Source organism: Natator depressus, chromosome 3, assembly GCF_965152275.1.
Source record: "Natator depressus isolate rNatDep1 chromosome 3, rNatDep2.hap1, whole genome shotgun sequence".
Lineage (NCBI taxonomy): Eukaryota > Metazoa > Chordata > Testudines > Cheloniidae > Natator > Natator depressus.
The window spans coordinates 35,159,317-35,185,733 of NC_134236.1; positions in this window are offsets into that span (position 1 = coordinate 35,159,317).

The window sequence follows — 26,417 nt, forward strand, 5'->3', positions numbered from 1 at the left end:
AGAGAATCTCAGGTTTTTCTGCAGTTTCATACTTGAGCTCTGCGCAGTCATACTGCTCCCTTACATACAATGCAACTCCCCCATCTTTTTGCCCTGCTTGTCCTTCCTGAACAGTTCATATCCATCCATGACAGTACTCCAGTCATGTGAGTTATCCCACCAAGTCTCCATTATTCCAATCACATCATAATTCCCTGACTTTGCCAGGACCTCCAGTTCTCCCTGCTTGTTTCCCAGGCTTTGTGCATTTGTATATAGGCACTTGAGATAACCTGCTGATCGCCCCTTGTTCTCAGTATGAGGCAGGAGCCCTCCCCTCTCACACGCTCCTGCTCGTGCTTCCTCCCGGTATCCCGCGTCCCCACTTACCTCAGGGCTTTGGTCTCCTTCCCCCGGTGAACCTAGTTTAAAGCCCTCCTCATTAGATTAGCCAGCCTGCTCGCGAAGATGCTCTTCCCTCTCTTCGTTAAGTGGAGCCCGTCTCTGCCTAGCACTCTTCCTTCTTGGAACGCCATCCCATGGTCGAAGAATCCAAAGCCTTCTCTCCGACACCACCTGCGTAGCCATTCATTGACTTCCACTATTCGACGATCCCTACCCCGGCCTTTTCCTTCCACGGGGAGGATGGACGAGAACACCACTTGCACCTCATACTCCTGTATCCTCCTTCCCAGAGCCACGTAGTCTGCAGTGATCCGCTCAAGGTCATTCTTGGCAGTATCATTGGTGCCCACGTGGAAAAGCAGGAAGGGGTAGCGGTCCGAGGGCTTGATGAGTCTCGGCAGACTCTCCGTCACATCGCGAATCTTAGCCCCTGGCAAGCAGCAGACTTCTCTGTTTTCCCGGTCAGGGTGGCAGATAGATGACTCAATCCCCCTGAAGAGAGAGTCCCCAACTACCACCACCCACCTCCTTCTCTTGGGAGTGGAACCCCTAACCTTAGGACAGTGCATCTCATCCCTTTCAACTGGTGGAGTCTCCTTCTGCTCCCTTCCCCCAGACGTATCATCTGGGCCACTCCCGGCAATGGTACCTGTGGAGAGAACATGAAAACGGTTACTTACCTGTATCTGCGTTGCTGGTACATGGACGTTCCCCCTTCTTCTGGAGGTCATATGTTGCCAGATTTCTTCACTGTCCTCCTGTCCGCGCTGCGCAGCCTGCTCCGAATCTTCAGCACCTTGTGCCTGTAGAAGCATATCCTGACATCTGTCCAGGAAATCTTCAGTTTCTCTTATGCAACGCAGGGTCGATACCTGTTGCTCCAGACCTTGAACCTTCTCTTCCAATATGGAGACCAGCTTGCACTGGTCACATACTGTGTGTGTGGTAAGAGAGAGAGTGGAGAGCGGGGAAGTAATGAATTAAACACACAGAAGAGGAGTTTTTCATGTAACTGATACACATAACAAATTCAGTTTATGATAGGGTGACCAGATAGCAAGGGTGAAAAATCGGGAGAGGGGGTGGAGGGTAATAGGCACTTATATAAGACAAAGCCCCAAATATCGGGACTGTACCCATAAACTCAGGACATCTGGTTACCCTAGTTTATGAGGCTTTTCAGTCAAGAAAGTTTCTCTCTGTCCCACTTTCAGGATATTATATATGATATATAGTGCCTGTGATAACTCACAGTGATAAATCAGTTTCATTCATCAGACATTTACCTCCCTGAGATACCATGGATACACCCCACCCACACTGGAGAGTTAAAGATACAGAAAAACAATTCTGGGGCCAGGAACCCTGCAGGTCTGCTGGGCATGCTCCAGTTGGAGGCGGGACTTAAAAACACAGCAGAGTGGTGCCTGGAGATAGACCTGCACTTGCTCCTGCAGAGGGAGTATGCCAGGAAGGTATTCCAAGAGACAGATCTGCTGCACAGAGTCTAGACTCCCTACCCTTCTGAGACCCAGGGATGAGGTCACCAGGGACAACTGCCAGCCACACCACACCTCAAAGGTGGGGCAGAGCAATAGGAAGAGTCCCAGGGAGAATGTTAACTGGAACAGTGGTAGTGGACTTCTGCCTGATGGTCCTCAAGAGGGCCCCTAGGTTGAAACCTGGAGTAGTGGGAGGCTCCAGACTCTCCTAACCCATAATTGCCAAGGTGGACTCTTACTGCTACCACCCTGCTCACACTCCCCCAGGGGAAAAACAACCCATTGTTTTTTCATTGCATTATTTCAGCTAGGAAAGCCTTGCTATTTGAGCTAACAAGTGCTTTAGGTATATACTAGAGCTGTACTGGGATTGAAATAATTGTAATCTTTTTCCTATGGAAGGTTTCAAAAAACAGCCCTAAACTACTGCAGCCAGACAAAACTTCCTCAGTATAAATAGTCAATGGCAACAAAACATTTGTAAGGATCCTGGTTAATCTTATAGGTAGGAGCCCAATTTCTTTTAATCCACAGAATTCCCGGAGATTGTAAAACTCTAGTGATGGGGACAGATTAGATAGATTAGATCAGAGTTGGGATTACTAGATAGATAAATCCTGCATTTAAGGTACTGTCAGAGTTAGAAACTCCCAATTTCTGGGTACTTTTTCTAGTCAGGGGAAAGGAAGAGAATTAGCACAATATGCTTATTCACAGGCTTTTCACATCTGGATATCTGGGTTCAAATCAGGTCACAGGTAGACTGAACAGTAAATATTCAAAGCCTGATTCTGCTGTCACTTATGCTGATTTTACACATAATTACACTGGACAAAATGGAGTTTTTTTCCAATTTGCACTGGTATTAGGAAGAAGAGAGCTGGATCGTAGCGCTTGAGAGTGAATGCCGCTTTCCACAGTGCTTAATTGGTAGTGAAAGATATGCTAGGGCTCAACCAGTTCTTTTACTTTCATAACTGATCCAGCAAGCCCAGAGGTGCCGGTGCTATGAACTGCCAAGTCTAGAGGTGCCGGGGCTCAGCCCTGGCATAAATTAAGCACTGGCTTTCCCACAAACACCAAACCTTTTGTAGACACTCTGCATGAATGGCAGGGAAGTGGCTATGTTTTCTGTACCACATCATCTCCAGGAAAGTGAAGAACTTGCCTCTTCCCTCATTGCCAGACTACAGTAATAGGGATTTTTTTCTTCCTGACACCTAAGGCAAATAAAATAACTCTCCTACTTATCAGCTGGTGTTATGGCCTTTACGTCACTACGGCTACAGAGGATGTGCTAGAGTCAAGTAGAGTGCAGGTGGGTGTTGGGTAAATGTCCCCCAAATGGCAGTGAGAATCATCAGGGAGGTGGGTGGATGGTGCCTACCTTTCTTGGAGTTAGACACAACATAGTCTTTCTCATTCCTTTAAGCTGACTCTGAGCACACCTGTGTGTGTCAGTTTTGCCTACTCATTTTCATATATCACCAGCAATGATTAAAGTATTGCAGAGTGGCAATGAATACGTTTCCTTTCCTCAGCTGAAGGCAATGGGAAGCTTCCCTTTCCCTCCCTGGCTTGGCTAAGCTGCTCTCTTTGGCTCTTCAGGCAAACTGTTTCCATCTATGTTAACCACTTCTTACCAGCCGGTAGAAAATGCAGGCGTATAGACAGAGGATGGCACATCATACCTATTCTGTCCCTGTCCTGCCTGCACGGAGACCATCACATTTAATATTTCATGAAGTAAACAAATATTTGCTTGCGAGCTGACTGAGACCAACACAATAATTTTGACAGTAACTGGAGGAAGAAGGGATTAAAAACTCCTCTTCAGTCCCTGTCCTATATTCCTTACACAGGCAAAACTCCCATAAAGTTCATGAGAGTCTGGCATGCATAAGAAGTACTTGAGCCCTTAGGTCAGTTTTTCAAGACAGTTCAGCACCCACTGTGCTGACCATTTTGGAAAATCTGGCCACTTAATGGAGTGCCTAAATGGGAGCTGAGCTCTTTTTATATCCCTTAGTGGGTATTTCCAGTCATCACTGAGTCTACAAAATGAACTATTCTCTATATTCTTGATAGAAGGATTTGCATGGTACAGTCATGAAGCAGGAAGTAAAACAAATCTGACAGATTAATTAATTAGATAGATATCATTTAGATAGATGGGATAGAAAAGATTTAGATGAGTAGATACAGTACAGGATGGAGATAGATACAGTAGATAGATTCTCATGAAATAGACTTTCCATGTTTGGTGTGCAGCTGGATAGCACCTGCCTGACATTTACAGCAGATAGCTTTTATTCATTTCATGGGATATTCATCAAAATGTGTTTGAGAGATGGAGAAAATTCCAAGTATGTGTCATCACTTTACTGGCTTTTGCAGCTGTTTCCTAAGGCACACAATGATGTTGTGTTGTTAAGGAAATACACTGTCACTCTGCCGAACAAATAAAGCATTTAGTTTTATCGAGTAACATTACAATAATGATGGGAGATAATAGACTAAAAATACTGTTTATTCAGTGAGAATGGACAATAACTCTACTGTCTATGAAAAAGAATGACCACATGTAAAGAAAATAAAAATCACATGACTCATCTGATAAATATTAATATTCTGGCTGAGTAGTACCTGTTTGCTAAAGCTGGCTTAAAATTCTTGCTGATATAAGCCTAGATCAGGGATAAGGACCTGCAGAAGCCCCCTGCTATACAACTCCACAGAGGAGCCAGAGCCCATACTATTGGAGCCAGAGGCAGTATTGTGGCCAGGGTGTCTGACATAAATCTAATAATTAATTTTAGAAAAGCTTAATCCTAATAAAACATATTTTGTTCATGTTTGAAATACACATCTCAAAAATAGTTCATATTTTTCTCATTCAAGCCAAAGAGCTCATGATATCCTTTCCTGGTAATAAACCTACTCTGACTTGCATCTCTCCTTCATAAAATACAAGGTATTCTGCGAACGTGGTTAACGAGAAAAACATTTTTGTAGCTGTTGCTTATTAATGGAGATAACATTTAAATTGCCCAAAGCTGTGCATATGGAACCCTTACTGAGCCAAAGATATCTGAAGTAAATGGAAAGGGTCTGATCTATTTGGCAATGAGGAGGCAATACTCAACTCGAGTATTGTGTCCAGTTTCGACTCTGACACTTTCGGAAAGATATGGAAAAAAATGGAGAGATTCCAGAGGAGAGCAACACAAAAGTTAAAAGATTCGTGAACCTGACTTACAAGGCAAAATTAAAAAAATGGGTATGTTTAGTTTTCAGAAAAGAAGACTGAGAAGGGACCTGGTAAGTCTTCAGATACGTTAAGGACTGTTTTAAAAAGGACAGTGATTGTTCTCAATTGTCCACTGAAGGTAGGGAAGAAGTAATGGGCTTAATCTGCAGCAAGGGAGATTTAGGTTAGATATTAGAAAAAACTTTGTAACTGTAAGGATTGTTAAGTACTGGAATAGGTTACCAAGAGTGGTTGTGGAATCCTCATCATTGGAGGTTTTTAAGAACAGAGGTTTGACAAATACCATCAGGGATTGTATAGGTGTACTTGGTCCTGCCTCAGCATGGGGGACTGGATTAGATGACCTCACAAGATCCTTTCCAGTCCTATATTTCCATGATTCTATACCTGCAAGCTTCACTTCATGCAGATATCTTAGTGACGGTTTGAAGACTTTTCAGCCACTTTTAACCCATTTTCCATTAATCTGCATTCCAGATCCTGTATTTTTTTTTTAATAAAATAAATTTGAAATCGGCTGCTGGGCCACAAACTGCTGCCAAAGTCACAGCTGAGCTTCTAAAGTTAACTGAAGTACAGAAAGGTTAACTTACTTGAACAGGGACATGCAGGACGTCTGTGGAAAAGCTGGGAAGAGAAGTCAGATGTCCATACTCCCAGCCTTGAACTTCTTGGGAAAGGGGAATCCAGGGGATAAATGTCCCATCTCTACCCCTTCAGGGGTGTGAGACAATAGACATTAAAAAACATGATATTTTTTAGTGTCGAAGCACTGTTGCTCTTGTAATCTGGGACATTGGTCCAGCATAATTTTGGAGGGGAAAGTGGAGAAGTTCTACTTTCTTACTTTTGGGAGGAAGGAAAGAAATAGTTTTCTAGCAGATTCATTATAGTAAATCCAGGACAGAGAGGGGGGCCAAAACTAGTTTTATAATTTGGACTTAACTTGCAATCTTTACAATAAGCAAATGTCATTGTGCTGTACGCATATAAACGATGTCATATGTATGTATGTGTTTATAAGAACCATAAAATCTTTTGATGTCACCAGAGCATACACACTGATAAAGTAACAACTTGAAATGGACATTCATTCACACTGTCAAGTGCTACAAGACTGTCAATGGGATGTAACATCAGGATAAATTTGTTCAGTTCTTCCAAACGCAGACACAGCATCATGAATCCACCAAGGAGCTCCATGGTGGCAGCTGAAGAAGGGAGTTCAGATGCTCTGTTATATATAAAAGAGCAGCTTCACAGCTCCCTGAGATCCCTCACTCTTCTAAACACAGCCTTAACCACTGCAATCATAAGCTTTTCTACTTGAGCCCTCACTAGCACCTCTTAATAAGTGATCAATGAATTCAGTTTTTACTGCAAACTGTCAATTAAACCTTCCTATCATTAACAGAGAAAAGAGTTCCTTGTGAGGGTTGGAACCTGTTAGATTTTGTTCTTCAGAACAAAGTTAACTTATGACCTCATGATACTTCTGGTGGCACCTTAAAGACTAATAGATTTATTTGAGCATAAGCTTTCATGGGTAAAAACCACGAAAGCTTATGCTCAAATAAATCTGTTAGTCTTTAAGGTGCCACCGGACTCCTTGTTGTTTTTGTTGACACAGACTAACACGGATACCCCCTCATACATGATACTTCTGCTATGTCATTGCATCATTATGGACTAGAGCCCAGAGCCCACTGTTGTTAATTGACTTCAGTGGGCTTCGAATCAGGCTGCAAAGCCATCATGGGGAGGTATGTGTACTCTGATAGACATGGTGAAACAGTGCTGGAGACAACTGTAGACCAATGTCATTGCTACTTGATGACAATTTCCTGGCTTCATGTGGTGATTCTCTTGTATGCCATGCCACTCTTCGCATGTCATCTTTCCCTTGCTTCCTATGGCTTGTTTCTCTTTCCTTTGTTTTGTTTTTCTCACAACATAAAGTAAAATATACAGTCAGATGTAAAATATTATTTTAGGATATGATCAAAAGGATTTAATATTTTACTTAACTGTGGGGGTTTTTTCTTGTTTCTTTTTGTTTATTTTATTTCTCTTTTCACTGCACACAACTGAAAAAAATCAGAAACCAAAAACTAATGCTCTATTTATGACAGCATTTATATGGAACAATTCTGTTTTTCCCCATAATTCCACCCCCCATTTGTGATAAATTCATGAGATATCTTTTAGCTGCCACTCCCCCATATATAATTTTTGCTGCTGTCTCACATTTTGATGATGAAAAGAAATGTGCTGTAAAAATGAAAGTGCAGCTGGCACTCTTTTTTTAACCTCAAAGGACAAATAAATTAATGGGATTTTGTTCCATTGCTTTGTGGGGAAAAGTTTAGGTCCAGCTGGTACATAAAGCCAGTGAAGCATTGTGTGAGATCAATCTGTGCAAGATTTGCATAACCATTGCTGACCCTGACTACTGGTCCTCAGTGTGGTTATTGTTCTGTAATATAATTATCTAGCTCACAGCCGCCCAAAGGAACTGAGAAAAAATACAGTGACACCTGGAAAACAGTGGCTTGCCAATATATCCATATGGATGCCGTCTTCACTTTGATCTATGTACTGGGAGCAAGGGCTATGATTTATTTTTATTCAGAACAGAATGTCTAGGTTCAGCAAAGGTCTCTAGCATCAGGAAATGCCTCAGTGCGACAGGCTTTTTAGAGATGATTTCATTCTGTTACAACAATAAGGAGACAAACAGAATAAAGACTTGCTCTATTATCCCCCAAATAAACCCGATGTAGCAAATTGTGTTGTCTGCTATTTCCTTCCCATCATAAAATCTTTCCCTCAAACAGTGTCTGATATCTGCAGTGATAGCAAGTCCTGGAGCTGACCAGAAAAATATTCCACTCCACTTTAAAGCCCACTCAGCATGTCACATCTGGCACGTCGCATTGCGAGAAGTAGCATGGCATTACAACGCTATAGTTTTATTGCATCCCTGCTCCATACCTTTTAGACAATTCAACTGTCATTTGTCACAGGTTTGACACTAACATGGGGCATTATATTTCCCCTTACATTTCCTTACCTCAGTTTTTTTCTAACTGTTCTTGGATTCACGTCACTTCCTCCTTCAGAACACTTTGTTGAGCCCTCTTGGATCCCAGATACTCCTCCTATTAGGTCCCTCTTACCGCCCCACCTCAAAGACCCTGTACCACAGATGCCATCTCACTGGTGGTGGAGGGCTAAACAGCTGATGCCAGTCTCTGACAAACAGGATCTGCCCCTTCAAGGTGAAAATACTGCCCCACAGCACTTCTAGGGCCTGGTCTACGCTACAAGTTTATGTTGGATTTAGCAGCGTTAAATCTGAATTAACCTTGCACCCGTCCACACAACGAAGCCATTTTTTCGACATAAAGGGCTCTTAAAACCGATTTCTGTACTCTTCCCCAACGAGGAGATTAGCGCTGAAATTGACATCGCCGTTTCGAATTAGGGATAGTGTGGACGCAATTTGAAGGTTTTGGCCTCCAGGAGCTATCCCACAGTGTACCATTGTGACTGCTCTGGACAGCACTCTGAACTCGGATGCACTGGCCAGGTGTACAGGAAAAGCCCCGGGAACTTTTGAATCTCATTTCCTGTTTGGCCAGGTGAGCTCATCAGCACAGGTGACCATGCAGAGCTCATTACCACAGGTGACCATGCAGTCCCGGAATCGAAAAAGAGCTCCAGCATGGACCGAACGGGAGGTGCTGGATCTGATCGCTGTACGGGGAGAGAATCCGTGCTATCAGAACTACATTCCAAAAGACGAAATGAGAAAACATTTCAAAAAATCTCAGAAGCCATGAGGGACAGAGGCTACAGCAGGACGCAACACAGTGCCACGTGAAACTTAAGGAGCTTAGACAAGCGTACCAGAAAATCAAAGAATCCAATGGACACTCCAAGACAGAGCCCCAGACATGCCGCTTCTACGCTGAGCTACATGCAATTCTAGGGGGGGCCGCCACCACTACCCCACCCCGTCCATGGACTCCGATGATGGGGTACTCTCTGCCATGCCTGAGGATTTTGCAGATGGGTTAGATGAGGAGGAGGAGGACAAGCCTGGGGAGAGCACACAGCACACCATTCTCCCCGACAGCCAGGATCTTTTTTTCACCCTGACTGAAATACCCTCCCAACCCAACGAAGCCAGAGAAGGGACCGCTGGTGAGTGTACCTTTTAAAATATAATACATGTTATAAAAGCAAGCGTTTTTTAATGATTAAGTAGCCCTGAGGACTTGGGATGCATTCATGGCCAGTACAGCTACTGGAAAAATCTGTTAACATATCCGGGGATGGAATGGAAATCCTCCAGGGACATCTCCATGAAGCTCTCCTGGAGATACTCTAAAAGCCTTTGCAGAAGGTTTCTGGGGAGAGCAGCCTTATTCCGTCCTCCATGGTAGGACACTTTACCACGCCATGCTCGTAGCAAGTAATCTGGTATCATTGCATGACAAAGCCTGGCAGTGTATGGTCCCAGTGTTTGCTGGCATTCAAGCAACATCCGTTCTTTGTCTCTCTGTGTTATCCTCAGGAGAGTGATATCGTTCATGGTAACCTGGTTGAAATAGGGGAATTTAATTAAGGGGACATTCAGAGGTGGCAGTTCGTACTGGGCTGTTTGCCTGTGGCTGAAAAGAAATCCTCCCCTCAGTTAGCCACACGGTGGGTGGAGGGGGCATTGGCATTGAGCTGTTCGCGTTTGGCTAGCAGGGATCTTCCCTGATACCAGCCAGGCGGTGGAGGGAGGGATAAAGTGATCATCCCAGAGAATTAGATGGGGGGAGGGGGTTAGTTTGGTTTTTGCTGCCACACGTTAACAGGAAAACCGCAGCACTAAATGGCCAACTCAATGGACTTTGTTTGGTATGGGAGAGGAGGGCGCTGCTGTTATGAAGGTTGCAGAAGCTGAAAGACTATGGCTTTCCGAATTCTGTTGCCCGGCACTGTGTGTGTGTGATCTCTAACACCAAAGCCGCAGGCACTCTATATAAGATGCAAAATGCGACCTTGTACCAAAATCACATGTGCTATGTAACGTGCATAGTATTGTTCACCATGAAAGAGTATAGGCATTGTTCTGTAAAATGTATCTTTTTAAATACTTCACTCCCTTTTTTTCCTCCAGCAGCTGCAAATGTTTCAAGCCTCCCTCCTCCGTCCCAGAGGCTATCTCAGATAAGGAGGTGAAAAAAACGCACACGCGATGCCATGTTCTCTGACCTCATGCAGTCCTCTGGCACTGACAGAGCTCAGCAGAATGTGTGGAGGGACACAATAGCAGAGTACAGGAAAGTGGCCAATGAACGTGAGGAGAAGTGGCGGCAGGAAGATCAGAGGAGGCATGAGGCAACGCTGGGGCTACCGTGGGATCAAACGGACATGCTCTGGCGTCTGGTGGAGGTTCATGAACGGCAGCAGGATCACAGACTGTCGCTGCAGCCCCTGCTTAACCACCCTCCCTTCTCCCCAACTTCCATAGCTTCCTCACCCAGATGCTCAAGAACGTGGGGGGGAGGGGTGGGGGGAGGCTCCGGGCACCCAACCACTCCACCCCAGTGGACAGCCCAAGCAACTGAAGGCTGTCATTCAAGAAGTTTTAAAGTGGCCTTTTCCTTCCCTTCTACCCTCCTCCAACACCCCACCCGGGCTACCTTGTGAGTTATCTCCCTATTTTTATAATCAATTAATAAAGAATACATGTTTTTTAAATGATAGTGACTTTATTTCCTTTGGAAGCAAGCTGTGATCGAAGGGGGGAGGGCGGGTGGCTTACAGGGAATTTAGAGGCAACCAAGGGGGCAGGTTTTCATGAAGGAGAAACAAACAGAAGTGTCACACAGTACCCTGGCCAGTCATGAAACTGGTTTTCAAAGCTTCTCTGATGCGCAGCACTTCCTGCTGTGCTATTCTAACTGCCCCGGTGTCTGGCTGCATGTATTCAGTGGCCAGGTGATTTGTATCAACCTCCCACCCCACCATAAACGTCTCCACCTTACTCTCACAGAGATTGTGGAGCACACAGCAAGCAGCAATAACAATGGGAAAAATGGTTTTGCTGAGGTCTGAGCGAATCAGTAAACTGCGCCAGCAACCTTTTAAACATCAAAATGCACACTCTATCACCATTCTGCACTTGCTGAGCCTATTGTTGAACAACTCCTTACTAATGTCCAGGGTGCCTGTGTATGGCTTCTTGAGCCAGGGCACTAAGGGGTAGGCTGGGTCCCCAAGGATAACTATAGGCATTTCAACATCCCCAACAGTTATTTTCTGGTCTGGAAAGTAATTCCCTTCCTGCAGCCATTTAAACAGACCAGAGTTCCTGAAGACGCGAGCGTCATGAACCTTTCCCAGCCATCCCATGTTGATGTTGGTGAAACGTCCCTTGTGATCCACCAGTGCTTGCAGCACCATTGAAAAGTACCCCTTGCGGTTTATGTACTGGCTGCCCTGGTTGTCCGGTCCCAAGATAGGGATATGCATTCTGTCTATAGCCCACCACAGTTAGGGAATCCCATTGCAGCAAAGCCATCTAGTATGATCTGCACATTTCCCAGAATAACTACCTTTGATAGCAGCAGCTCAATGATTGCGTTGGCTACTTGCATCACAGCAACTCGCACAGTAGATTTGCCCACTCCAAATTGATTACCGACTGACCAGTAGCTGTATGGCTTTGCAAGCTTCCACAGAACTATTGCCACTCGCTTGTGAATCATCATAGAATCATAGAATATCAGGATTTGAAGGGACCTCAGGAGGTCACCTAGTCCAACCCCCTGCTCAAAGCAGGACCAATCCCCAACTAAATCATCCCAGCCAGGGCTTTGTCAAGCCTGACCTTAAAAATATCTAAGGAAGGAGATTCCACCACCTCTCTTGGTAACTCATTCCAGTGTTTCACCACCCGCCTAGTGAAAAAGTTTTTCCTAATATCCAACCTAAACCTCCCCCACTGCAACTTGAGACCATTACTGCTTGTTCTGTCATCAGCTACCGCTGAGAACAGTCTAGATCCATCCTCTTTGGAACCCCCTTTCAGGTAGTTGAAAGCAGCTATCAAATCCCCCCTCATTCTTCTCTTCCGCAGACTAAACAATCCCAGTTCCCTCAGCCTCTCCTCATAACTCATGTGTTCCAGTCCCCTAATCATTTTTGTTGCCCTTCGCTGGACTCTCTCCAATTTCTCCACATCCTTCTTGTAGTGTGGGGCCCAAAACTGGACACAGTACTCCAGATAAGGTCTCACCAATGTTGAATAGAGGGGAACGATCACGTCCCTCGATCTGCTGGCAATGCCCCTACATATACATCCCAAAATGCCATTGGCCTTCTTGGCAACAAGGGCACACTGTTGACTCATATCCAGCTTCTCGTCCACTGTAACCCCTAGGTCCTTTTCTGCAGAACTGCTGCTGAGCCATTTGGTCCCTAGTCTGTAGCAGTGCATGGGATTCTTCCATCCTAAGTGCAGGACTCTGCACTTGTCCTTGTTGAACCTCATCAGATTTCTTTTGGCCCAATCCTCCAATTTGTCTAGGTCCCTCTGTATCCTATCCTTACCCTCCAGCATATCTACCTCTCCTCCCAGTTTAGTGTCATCTGCAAACTTGCTGAGGGTGCAATCCACACCATCCTCCAGACCATTAATGAAGATATTGAACAAAACCGGCCCCAGGACTGACCCTTGGGGCACTCCACTTGATACCAGCTACCAACTAGTCATGGAGCCATTGATCACTACACATTGAGCCCGACAATCTAGCCAACTTTCTATCCACCTTATAGTCCATTCATCCAGCCCATACTTCTTTAACTTGCTGGCAAGAATACTGTGGGATACCATGTCAAAAGCTTTGTTAAAGTCAAGGAACAACATGTCCACCGCTTTCCCCTCATCCACAGAGCCAGTTATCTCGTCATAGAAGGCAATTAGATTAGTCAGGCATGACTTGCCCTTGGTGAATCCATGCTGACTGTTCCTGATCACTTTCCTCTTCTCTAAGTGCTTCAGAATTCATTCCTTGAGGACCTGCTCTCTGATTTTTCCAGGGACTGAGGTGAGGCTGACTGGCCTGTAGTTCCCCGGATCCTCCTTCTTCCCTTTTTTTAAAGATTGGCACTACATTAGCCTTTTTCCAGTCGTCCGGGACTTCCCCGGATCGCCATGAGTTTTCAAAGATAATGGCCAATGGCTCTGTAGTCACATCCGCCAACTCCTTTAGCACTCTCGGACGCAGCGCATCCGGCCCCATGGACTTGTGCTCGTCCAGCTTTTCTAAATAGTCCCGAACCTCTTCTTTCTCCACAGAGGGCTGGTCACCTCCTCCCCATGCTGTGCTGCCCAGTGCAGTAGTCTGGGAGCTGACCTTGTTCGTGAAGACAGAGGCAAAAAAAGTATTGAGTACATTAGCTTTTTCCACATCCTCTGTCACTAGGTTGCCTCCTTCATTCAGTAAGGGGCCCACACTTTCCTTGACTTTCTTCTTGTTGCTAACATACCTGAAGAAACCGTTCTTGAACTGTGAGGGCTGCTCTCATCTTGGTATTCTTGTGCCTCAGGACAGGGGAAAGCAAGTCACAAAGTTCTATGAAAGTGCCCTTACACATGCAAAAGTTTCGGAGCCACTGGGAATCATCCCAGACCTGCAACACTATGCGGTCCCACCACTCTGTGTTTGTTTCCCGGGCCCAGAATCGGTGTTCCATGGCATGAGCCTGCCCCATTAACACCATGATCTCCAAATTGCAGGGGAACGCAGTTTTAGAGAAAAGTGTGTTCATGTCCTCATCACTGAGTTTCCATCACCTCCTCTCCTGGTTTTTCAGGTGCTGGTTCTGCATAAATTGCACAATAATGTGTGAGGTGTTTACAATGGTCATAACTGCTGCGGTGAGCTGAATGGGCTCCATGCTTGCTATGCTATGGTGTCTGCTCCTGCTTGGGCAATCCAGGGAAAAGGGCGCGAAACGATTGTTTGCCGTTGCTCTGACAGAGGGAGGGGCGACCGACAACATGGCTTACAGGATTGTGTTACGGGGAATTAAAATCAACAAAGGGTGGCTTTGCGAGAAACTGAATGGCCTCCTCAAGGATAGAACTCAAAACCTCAAGGATAGAACTCAAAACTGGGTTTAGCAGGCCATTGATTTCACGGAGGGAAGGAGGAAGGGAGGAGAAAATGAATACAAAACAAATCTGGTCTATTTCTTGCTTTGATCCACTTCATCTATCTTTATACATCTTGCTGGCAGCAGACTGTGCAGTACAACCACTAGCCATCATCATCTCCTGTGTGCTCAGCAGAAGACAGTGTAGTATGACTGCTGGCCATCATCATCTCTTGGCTGCTCATTAAAAGACGGTGCAGTAGGACTGCCGGCAGGACTGAATCACCATGAGACAAAACTTAAAAGGGTAATGACCTGGTTGAGTCACTCCCATGTTTGCCCAGGCGCCCCGATCTCATCGAGGTTGGTTAAAAGAGCACCCTGGACTACGCTGACGATGGCTACCAGTCATACTGCACTGTCTGCTGCCAAAAGGTTCACTGCTGCTGTGTAGCAATGCAGTACCATGTCTGCCAGCACCCAGGAGACATATGGTGATGGTTAGCTGAGCAGGCTCCATGCTCGCCGTGGTATGGCGTCTGTACGGGTAACCGAGGAAAAAAGGCGCAAAATGATTGTCTGCCATTGGTTTCACGGAGGGAGGGAGGGAAGTGGGGCCTGACAATATGTACCCAGAACCACCCGCGACAATGTTTTAGCCCCATCAGATACTGGGATTTGTACCCAGAATTCAAATGGGCGGCGGAGACTGCAGGAACTGTGGGATAGCTACCCACAGTGCAACGCTCCGGAAGTCGACGGTTGCCTCGGTACTGTGGACGCACTCCGCCAACTACATGCACTTAGAGCATTTGTGTGGGGACACACACAATCGACTGTATAAAAATGCTTTCTACAAAACCAACTTCTATAAATCCGACCTAATTTCATAGTGTAGACAAGGCCTAGCAGAGTTGGCTTGATGGGGCTTGCAAAACATGTGGCTACACTTCCACTGCCACACCCCTGGATTGTGAGAAATGCAGTGGACAATCTCATCCTCTGTATTTTTAAAACAGGAAGTTTCTAGTCCTTTTGCTAGTGAAAATGAATGTGATAATCTAAAGCGATGGCTATGTTTAAAAGTCTGTCACTGGGATTTTTTCCTAAAACTGTTTGGACCAGGTGCTGTGAAGACAGCCACTGATGTCACTAGGGCCAATGCAAGCTCCTACCCAGCCAGCTTCTCTGTGGGACGGCCAGTGCAACTTCTGGCCACAAGGGTGGGAAACAGCTCAGTAGTGAGAGAGACGACACAAGCTAGCACTCTAGTTGAGCACTCTAGTCCCACTGCTGATATAAACTCGCTCTGTAGCCTTATTCGAATTAGTTAGACAAATGTTTTCAAGTTGCTTACAGTGTTGTTGTAGAGTGTTGGTCCCAGGACATGAGAGAGGGAAGGTGGGTGAGGTAGTATCTTTTATTGGACCAACTTCTGTTGGTGAGAGAGACAAGCTTTCGAGCTTCAGATTTGAAGAAGACCTGAAGAAGAGCTCTCTGTAAGCTCAAAAGCATGTCTCTTTCACCAATAAAAATATTACTTCACCCTCCTTGCCTCTCTATATTTTCAAAGTCCACTGATTTTGAGTGACTTGGGTTTTAGGCCCATAACTTGAGCACTTAGAGCTTGATTTTTTAAGGTGTTCAACACTTGCAGCCGCCAAGAACATCTGTAATCCTTCTGCCAGGTGGTATCTGCAGCAACAAGGGCTGGGTTCAATATCTAGGTGTTCCTCTGAACACTTCAAAAGAGAACCAGCTCGTGCCTCCACCTAGAAATCTGGGAAAACTAAACACTACTCAGTGGTGCAAGTAGAAATCATTTTTTTCTGGTACGCTGCACTCGTGGGAGTGATACAAAGCGGGGACACATGACCTCCCTACATGACCCCCACACGTGACTCCTCTCGGCCCCCACCCTGGGGCCCCCACACTCTCCCCGTCCCCTCCCCATGATCCACATCCACCCCATGCTACCTGGGGTGGGGGCTCTGTCCTCCTCCTGCTGTGCCGAAGACTTCTGCTGTAGAGATCCCAGGCAGGAGGACTCAGGAGATGCAGGTGAGTGGAAGGGCTGGGGGCGAGGCTGGGGGTGGACTCCTCCTGTGTCTTTCCAGTATGCCATATCAGCTATAAATATCTTACTGGTATGGCATACTGGACCATACCACTATACTTGCACCACTGACACTACCTCAGGCACCTCTAAGAGGCAATATTTCCTCACTCGCAAACACTGAATCTATGTATAACAAAAGAAAACTTTTATAAAGAGAGGGAACACAACATTTGTTTGAAAAAAAAACACAAACAATGATTCAAAAGTATGCAACCAATAAGTAAACACTTGCCCCACTGTATCTTGGGCAATAGTCCCTTGCTTCAATTTCCCACCATGCAGTGTGAAAGTGCAATGGATAAATATCTCTAACATGCCACACCCACTGTCTCTCTGCTGCACCCCACTCACAGTTTATTGTCCAAGGTCAGCAAAGTCCCAGAGTCCAGGAGTGCATTCAGGTGGGTTCTCCTCTCACACCAGGGGATAGCTGTCAAGTGATGTCTCCGCCTTTGTCATAGCTCCTCACTGTCACTGCTGCCTGTGCTTGCCACTGCCTTTGCTGAAATGCCATGTTCTGAGGTTCCACTCCTGAGCCTAGTTCTTAGTGATTTCAGCTTAGAGATTTCATTGGGTAATGAGGAACCTCACTGCTGCATTTTTTTCGGCAGTTCCAGGACCTTGTTAATTGGGTGGCAATCTGACCTCTTGAGGCAGTCAGAGAATCCCAACCCACTCTGTTGGACATTCTGCCCTCTGTCACACTGTCTAGAATTGCCCTCACTATTAACAAGGCTCTACTGGAACTCACAAAGACCATATGGCAAACCCTCTATAGTGACACCCACTTGTAAGAGGGCTGATGTCCCCATCAAGGACTCTGAATTACTCATCTCTCACTCTCTTCCCAATTCTCTGGTTGTTGACGCAGTGAACAAGTGGGGGCAAACCACACTGTGATAAATCCACCCCTTATAACAGAGACCAAATGCACCTGGATCTCCCGGGGAGGAAGGCCTATTCATTGACTACACTGAGATTCCACATTGCAAATTGCCAGGTGCTTATGGTCAAATACAACTTCACCAACTACATGAAGTTTGCCTTGTTTATTGAACAGCTTCCTTCAGATCAAAGGGAACAATTCCATGCCACTATTGCTGTGGGACAGGTACTGGCAAGAACGTCATTGCAGGCAGCTCTTCAGGCTGCAGACACCATGGTCTGTTCCATTTCTATGGCAGTGGTGATGCATAGGGCTTCCTGGCTACAAATGTCTGTCTTCCCCAGAGAATTCCAGAATACAGTAGAGGATCTCCCGTTTGGTGGACCAAAGTTGTTTACAGAGAACACTGATGAGTCGTTACATACCCTTAAGGATTTCAGGGCCATTTTATGCTCATTAGGCATCTGCACTCTTGCAAACAAATGGAAGTTGAGCAGATTGCAAACAATCCAAAGATTCCACCCTGTACAATTTTCTGGATTCCAGAGACCCATGGAACCTCCCAGGAAGAGGCATAGGCTCAAGAGAAAGAAACTCTCTAACCTAAATGATGTGGCTTCGCAACAGGCATCATCATCGAAGCGCCACGTTTGACAGGACAGTTGAGGGTTCAAATTCTTCTCTCTCATTAGTCTTCCAGCTTCATTGTTTTGCCCACCTTCCCCCACTTGGAAATGAATTCTTCCATTTCCAACATGCATGGGAACATACCACCTCAAACAAATTGATGCTGGAAGTAATAATCTTCAGGCTCACTATCCATTTTATCTTCCTCCCTCCTCCTCATTCCCCTTTCCCATCCCTCTTCAGTCACCCTTCTCATGAGCTCCAGCTAAGGCAGGAAAACCCCCCTTCTTTGTTTAGGAGCAATAGAACTGGTACCTGCTCAGCACAGGGGAAAGAGTTTCTATTCAAACTATTACCTCATACCCAAGAAGAACAGAGGGTGAAGACCAATTGTAGATCTGAGGCTCCTAAACAAATTTGTGAGATCCCAGAAGTTCAAGATGGTGACTCTGGCAGCTATAACTCTTTCTCTAGATTCAGGAGATTGGTTTTCAGCCCTCAGCCTCCAGAACACATACTTCCATATAGCGATACACCCATTTCACAAGGGATTCCCTTAATTTGTAATAGACCAGTATTATTTTCAGTATGGTGCTCCCCTTTGGCCTCTCCTCGACTCCAGCCATTACAGACAGGGCCTTTGAGAACATTCTTGCTTATCTCCATTGTCAGGCTATCGTGGTATTCCTGTACCCTGATGATTAGTTTGATCCTACCAAGATGTGTTGTCCACTATGAGGACAATACTTTCTCTGTTTTTGGACCTACGTCTTCAGCTGAATGTAGGAAAATCCACACTAACTCCCAGTCAGAACGTACAATTCATAGGGGGCCTCCCTGGATTCTGTGACATCCAGGGCATCTCTCCCCATGGACAGATTCCAGACATTATTGAGCCTTGTCAACATGATTCAGAACAGGCCCCAGACCTCTTAAGAATTGTCTTCAATTTCTGGGTCACATGGCAGCTTGCACTTTTGTGACAGAGCTATATGAGGTTATGCCTCTGCTGTTTCCGGGATGGCTTAAAAAACAGTTTACGTACAAAACAGACACAGTCTAGACAAGCAAGTGTTGGTTCCCCAGCAGGTAAAACATTCCCTAGACTAGTGGAAGGTCTATCATAATGTAGGAGTATGGGGGTGCCTTTTGTTCGACCAGCCCCAACAGTAACTGTGACCATGGATGCCTCTCTCTTAGAATGGGGGGTGAATCTCGGCTCTCTGACATCACAGGGCAGGTGGTCACCCAAAGAAACCACCCTCCATATCAACCTTCTGGTGCTCAGAGTGGACAGAAATGCCTGTCTTCATTTCCTTCTTCTCATTAGACATAGCTCTATCAAAGTCATGACAGACAATGTCGTCTGCATGTTTTATATCAATTGGCAAGGAGGGATGAGATCCTGCTGCTCCTCCGCTGAGGCAATAAAGTTGTGGAATTGGTGCATAAAGCATCATATAAGGATCTCAGTAATGTATCTACCCAGCATACAGAATGGCACAGCCAACATGCTCAGCAGGTGCTTCTCCAAAGACTACAAGTAGGCGTCTGATCCCCAAGTTCTGGTTGGAATCTTTCAGACTTGGGGGTTTCCAGAAGTACAGCCTTTGCCATAACTACAAACAAAAAACTACTTCTTGGGGGCAGGGGGATGGCAGGGGTCAGTTAGGTCGCAATTCCTTGGGGGACTCCTTCCTCCTGCCTTTGATGGGCAGACTGTTTATGACTTCCCTCTGATGTCTCTCATCCTCAAGGTGATAAAAAGATCAAGCAGGACAGGGCCAGAGTCATTCTAATAGCTTTGATGTGGTCAAGGCAAGTGTGGCTCCTTTACCTGTTTCATCTAGCTCTCTGTCCTCCAATAGATCTCCCAACCATTCTTCAGCTCCTTTCCCAGGATACTGGTCATCTGGGAATTCTTCGCCTCAATGTGTGGTTCCTTGATGTTTTGTGGGGCTAGAGTCATCCTGCTCTGCAAAGGTACAACCCATACTATTAAATAGTTGAAAAGCTTCCACCAGAACTACTTACCTTCAAAAGTAGATAAGATTTGCCCATGGTGTGAATTCCACAATGCTGTGCCTGAATATACCCCACTTCCACTGGTCCTAGAGTATCTGCTACAGCTTAAGAAATCAGGTTTGTCCCTTAGTTCAATCAAGGCTCATCTGTCAGCCCTAACAGCCTTTCATACTACTATCGAGGGGGTTTTTCTATTTGTTCACTCCACAACTACAAGATTCCTCAAAGGTCTGGGGAATCTCTTCCCACAGATAAAAGTTCCTACTCCTGTCTGGTATCTGAACTTGGTTCTCAAAAGCCTCATAACATTCCCCCCTCCCATACACACACACTCTTCTTGAATTGACAGTCACATGCTCCTTATTGAATTTATCTAGGATAGCCTCCACTTAAGTAGAAAGGGAACCAATCTCCTTAGGGACAGGCTGGCTAAAGTAGTCAGGAGGGTGTTAAACTAATAACAAAAAGGAAGGATAAAATCAGGGAAGATATGAGCAAACAGCACAAAATCAAGATGTTGAGAATAAAATTAATCAAGGAACCAAAGGGCATGAAGAGAAGAAATTCTTTGTCTATACACCAATGCTAGGAGCCAGGTAACAATCAAGAAGAATTGGAATTGCTCATTTATGAGCATAAATTTGATCTAGTTGATATTACTGAATCTTGGGGGGATGAGTTGCATGACTGGAATATTAAAGCCAATGTTCATAACCTATTTAGAAAGGATTTAGTGGGCAAAAGGAGAGGGAGAGTAGCACGCTATGTCAAAATGGTGTTACCTATTTTCTAGTCACTGATAACTTGGAATAAAATTTTCTTGAATGCTTATGGATCAGTGTCCTAACAGATAAAGCACAAGGTGAGTTATTAGTTGGTGTCTGCTACTGACTAGCAAATCACTCTAGGGAAAAGGATGACCAGCTCCTCATGCACCTATCTATAATGTGTAGGGGAAAAAGCTATGTGATCATGGGGAAATTCACTTTGAGTGACATATGCTGGAGGTTGCATGCTGCCAGGACTAAACATCCTTGGAATTTCTAAATATTATAGATCACAATTTCCTAACTTAAAAGGTGTTGCAGCCAACACAGAGGATTTCTATATTAGCCTTCATCTTGACAGATCACAGAACTAGAAATTAATAGTAGTTTAGGTACAAGTGATAATGACTTGATCACATTTATAATGTGCAAACAGAATAAAATCTAGACCAGTAGCATATATACTTGGTACTTTAAAAGGGACATTTTCACAAAGCTGAAAACAAACAATTATGAGCCGAATCAGCTGAACGGAAGAATTTAATCAGGATAACATGAATGATAATTGGGAATTGTTTATGAAAACTTTACAATATCCCCAAAAAGCCACAATCAAGGAACAACACTATATTGGTTAAAAAATTAATCTGGCTTAGAGGGGAGGTGAAGACAGCTATAAAAATAATACATAACAAATGGACGAAAGGGTAAGTTGCTAGCAACGAATATAAACCAGAAACTAGGAACAGTAGAAAATTGATAATGGAAGCACAGGGACACAAGGAGAAATCTATGACCAGAAGATTTAAAATAATAAGGAGGTGTTTTTAAGTGTATTAACAAAAAGGGAATACTAATAATGGTAATGGTGCATTACTAGATGGAAATAATAAAATTATCAATAATTATGCGGAAAAGGAAGAAGTGTTCAATAAATGTTTCTGTTCTGTATTTGGAAAAAACAGATTATGTAGTCATATCATCTGATGATGATGATGATGATAACACTCTGTCCATTCCACTAGTGTCTCAGGAAGATGTTAAATGGTAGCTACTAAAGTTAGATATTTTTAAATCAGCAGGACAGATAACTTGCATCCAAGAGTTTTAAAAAAGCTGACTGAGAATCTTGCTGGGCTGTTAATGTTGGTTTTCAATAAGCCTTTGGGCACTAGATATAACATTCCCCAGGGGTACCCACAGTTGTGAGGCACCTCACAGATACCTGTCCTTAGCATGAGGAAGTCTTGTCTGTGTCTGCTGTGGATCAGCTTCCTGAAATCCCTAGCCTCTGGCCGCACAAACACTGACTTCCAGGGCTCCACAGGCCTTGCTCCCTTTTACAGGTAGCGGTAGACACACCAACTCTCAAGTCCTCAGAGTTTTCCTTGCAGAGTCTAGCCCCTTGTCCACTGGACACTCACAGAATTACCAGGCCTGCCATTCCTAAAGAAAAAGTATACACCAGCTTGTATGATTCAACTCAGGATCATCACTTTGCTTAACACCACAGAACTGAGCCAAATATTATTTACAATGGAAACAAGAATAGGTTTATTATCAAAAACAGAGATTCAATTATAATAAGTAAGAATATTGGAAACAAAGGGTTACATACATAACAAAATTGTAGTCTGCTTTGTAGAGACTTAATTAACAGGTTAACCCCTCCCCCCCATTTAAAGAACCCTTTCTTACCTAAAGCTCTCCAGCATTTTCAACCAAGCTAGGTTGAGACCACTCTTTCATGAATAAACACACTGTCCATTTACTTTCTAGGTGAAGGATGCTTGGCCATCTTCTTTGTCCCAACAAAAGTAGAGCAAACTTTTGATGTACACCTTGAAATAGGGATCTTCCCCTACCTGCCACTGTTTTCCTCTTCCTGTCAATTTCTTTCTTTGAAGTTCTCACAATCCTTCATTAACATTCAGTTCAGACTGGTGGTAGGAGACCCATTGTGAACTTTACAATATTTAATTTCCATGTAAGCAGCCACCTACATAAACATTTCTTTTCTGACAGGAAACCTGTTTTTCATCTTTACTGATGACCAGTCCCTTGACACTGAACTTATAGTTTTCAGTGTATATACTTAACTCCCTACACGTATCAATACGTATGTTTTGCAATGAGACAGATCACCAGTGTGACACTGGCTTTAATTTGAGGCCTGACATGACACTTATTTGGTGAGCCAGAATGTAAATACCAGACTTGGGAAACTCTTGCAACCCCTGTGTATCCCATCTTTGCCCTTTTCCACTTGGCACTAAGCAGTTCCTGGGTCACACTGGGGAACTTCCAGAGGACTGGAAGAAAGCAAACATTGTGCTAATGTTTTAAAAGGGTAAACAGGATGACCCGGGTAGTTATAGGCCTGTCATTGAAAATGGAACAGCTGATACAAGACTCAATAAAAAATTTATTAAAAAAAAAGAAAAGGCGTACTTGTGGCACCTTAGAGACTAACCAATTTTCCGATGAAGTGAGCTGTAGCTCACGAAAGCTTATGCTCAAATAAATTGGTTAGTCTCTAAGGTGCCACAAGTACTCCTTTTCTTTTTGCAAATACAGACTAACACGGCTGTTACTCTGAAAAAAATTTATTGAGGGTTTTATAATTAATGCCAATCAACTTGGGGTTATGGAAAACAGACACTGTCAAACTAACTGGATATTTGTTTATGAGATTACAAGTTTGGTTGATAAAGGTAATAGTGTTAATGTAATACATTTTGACTTGGTACTGCACAACATTTTGATTAAAAACTGTAATGATACAAAATTAACATGACACACATTAAATGAATTAAAAGTAATTGTAAATAGGGAATCATCATTCAGTGGGTGTGTTTCTGGTGGGGTCCTGCAAGGATCTGTTCTTTGTCTTATGCTATTTATCCTTTTTCATTAATGACATGCAAGAAAATATAAAATGACCACCAATAAAGTTTGCAAATGACATAACAATTGTGGGAGTGGAAAATAATGAAGAGGACAGATCTCTGATAGGCAGCAATCTGGATTGATTGATAAACTGGGAGCAAGCAAACAATGTGTTTTAATATGGCTAAATGTAAATGCATACATCTAGGAACAAAGAACGTAGGCCATACTCACAGAATGGGGGACTCTATCCTGAGAAGCAGTGACTCTGAAAAAGATTTGGGGTCATGGTAGATAATCAACTGAATATGAATTCCCAGTGTGCAGCTATGGCCAAAAAGGGCTAATGCAATCCTGGGATGCCTAAGCAGGGAAATCTTGAATAGGAGCAGAGAGGTTATTTTACCTCTGTACTAGGCACTGGTGCAATGACCGCTGCTGGAATATGGCGTATAGTCCTGGTGCCCACAATTTAAGAATAATGTCAATAAATCAAAGAGGGTTCAGAGAAGAGCCATGAGGACTAGATAACCTGCCTTACAGTGATAGACTCATAGAGCTCAATCTATTTAGCTTCACAAAAAGAAGGTTTAGGGGTGATTTAATTACAGTCTACAAGTACCTACTTGGGGAACAAATATTTAATAATATTTGGCTTTTCCATCTAGCAGAGAAAAGTATAACATGATCCAATGGCTGCAAGTTGAAGCTAGAAAAAAAATCAGACTGGAAATAAGGTGTCAATTTTTAACGATGAGGATAATTAACCATTGGAACAATTTATCAGAGGTTGTGGTGGATTCATAATTGACAATTTTCATATAAAGATTGGGTGTTTTTTCCTAAAACATTTTGTGGGAAGTTCTAAGGTCTGTGCTATACAGGAGGTCAGACTAGATGATCACAATGGTCCCTTCTGGCCTAAGAATCTATGAATACCAGTAAGTGAACAGTACAAACAGGGGAGAAGGTTATGCTTTGAGACAAAAGCTGAAACTGACGTTCAGGCATGAACCTTGGATTTAGCCAGAAATACCTAAGAGAGCTAGAGCTTGCCAAAAATACGTTAATGCTGATGGTATGAGTATTTAGTTTGAACCAGGTTTTTAGCTCCCTGTACAGTCATAAAATAACATCTATAGAAATGTTCAAGACCAGATAAATACAATAAGCAATTCTTATGGAGAGACATATTATAAAGAATTATTATTCTGCACATCTTAGAATAAAAAGCCATCAAAGCACACATCAGTCATCATGATACTTGAATTTAATACATCATTTTACATTTAAAATGATTACTTGCTGTAAAAATAACAAAGATCAGCCAGATACAATAGAACAAAGGGTACTATAAACCACTTATAAATATTCCAAGTTAAGACATATGGCTTTTTATATCAATGCTTTGTGCTTACTTTGGAAGTCAGACCCTAACGTGGAGACATGGAAGCTTGGGGGAAAGGGAGAGGGAATATTTACATAAAAGGGTATTGATTTAAACTGCTAAGGTCCTAAAATGTGTATTTGGACATTTGGTTTTGAGTTTGAAATATTGAAATCGGCGTTCTTAAATGGAAAAAAAAGTAAATTAATACCTGATGAAAATGGACCATACTGAACAGATGAGCAGCAGAGATGGCTCTACATGTTTTTGGTGGGATTATCCCTATTTGCTGTACAAAGAGCAAAGCTCACTGTCTCTAATGAAAAACAATAACAAACCCAAATTCTAGAGCTATTAAACCGCTGCTTTCCATTTCTCTAATTCTAAATCAACCTCCATTGTGTTTCAATGCTGTGAAGGAGTGCAGGGGGGAGTGGGGTTGGGGTTGTCAATACTGCAATTCAGCTCTCAGTCTTCACCTTTCAAAAATTCAAGGCCCAATTGTTAGTGATTAGCCTTAACCTAGCTATGCAGGGCAGAAAGACCCCTAGTGCTACCACTTTAGGGCAACACACATCTTAGATCCAGGAGCTATGCACTCCAGATGCTCAACCCAGAAAGCAGATGGGTGGGAAGGGATGGGGAAGCCTTGCCTCCTGGCAGAGCTTGGGAGGAAGTAAACTGCACCCTTGCAAGGGCTTCAGCTAAATGCTCACTCTTCCCCTACGCAGCAAAGAGGCGCACAGGTGGAACTGTGCCTCCCTGAGCCAAGGCTCTTCCTGGGACAGTGCAGCTACTCGTCAACCCTCACTTGGGGATAAAAGTGCAAAAGAAACAAGTCTAGCCCTTTGTCAGTAGAGCAGGGGTGGAGAAAGAGAACAAAGAAAGGGTAAGAGGTGGGTGAAGAGACAGCGCATACGTTTTTTGTTCAGGATATTTTATACTCTGCCTTCCCCCCCGACCCCGTCCCACTCTCCAATCTTAGGTGAGATGCCTCTTCCAGAACCTGCTCAGATTTAGGTCCACGATATTCTTGGGGTTTGTGTCATGCCACTGGATTATCACCAAGACTGTTGCTGTTATGCTGCAAGTTCCTTTGCTTTCTTCATCTCCAGCAGCTTCTCTTTTTTATTTAACCATTTGCTGGTTTGGCAGAGGAAGAAAAAAACAGGCAGCCTGTACCCAGAATAATACAAAATGAGTCACCTCAAACTGGCGCTCTGTAATGACACCTTGCTGCTCTCCAGGAGACACTCTGGACTGACCATAAATAACACATTAATACTTAACACAGAATCACCTTAGAAAGAAAAGATAGAGAGGTTACTTACCTAGTATAGTAACTGGAGTTCTCCCTCTCGGTGCTCCACCCCAGCATGTAACTGCACCTGTAGACTC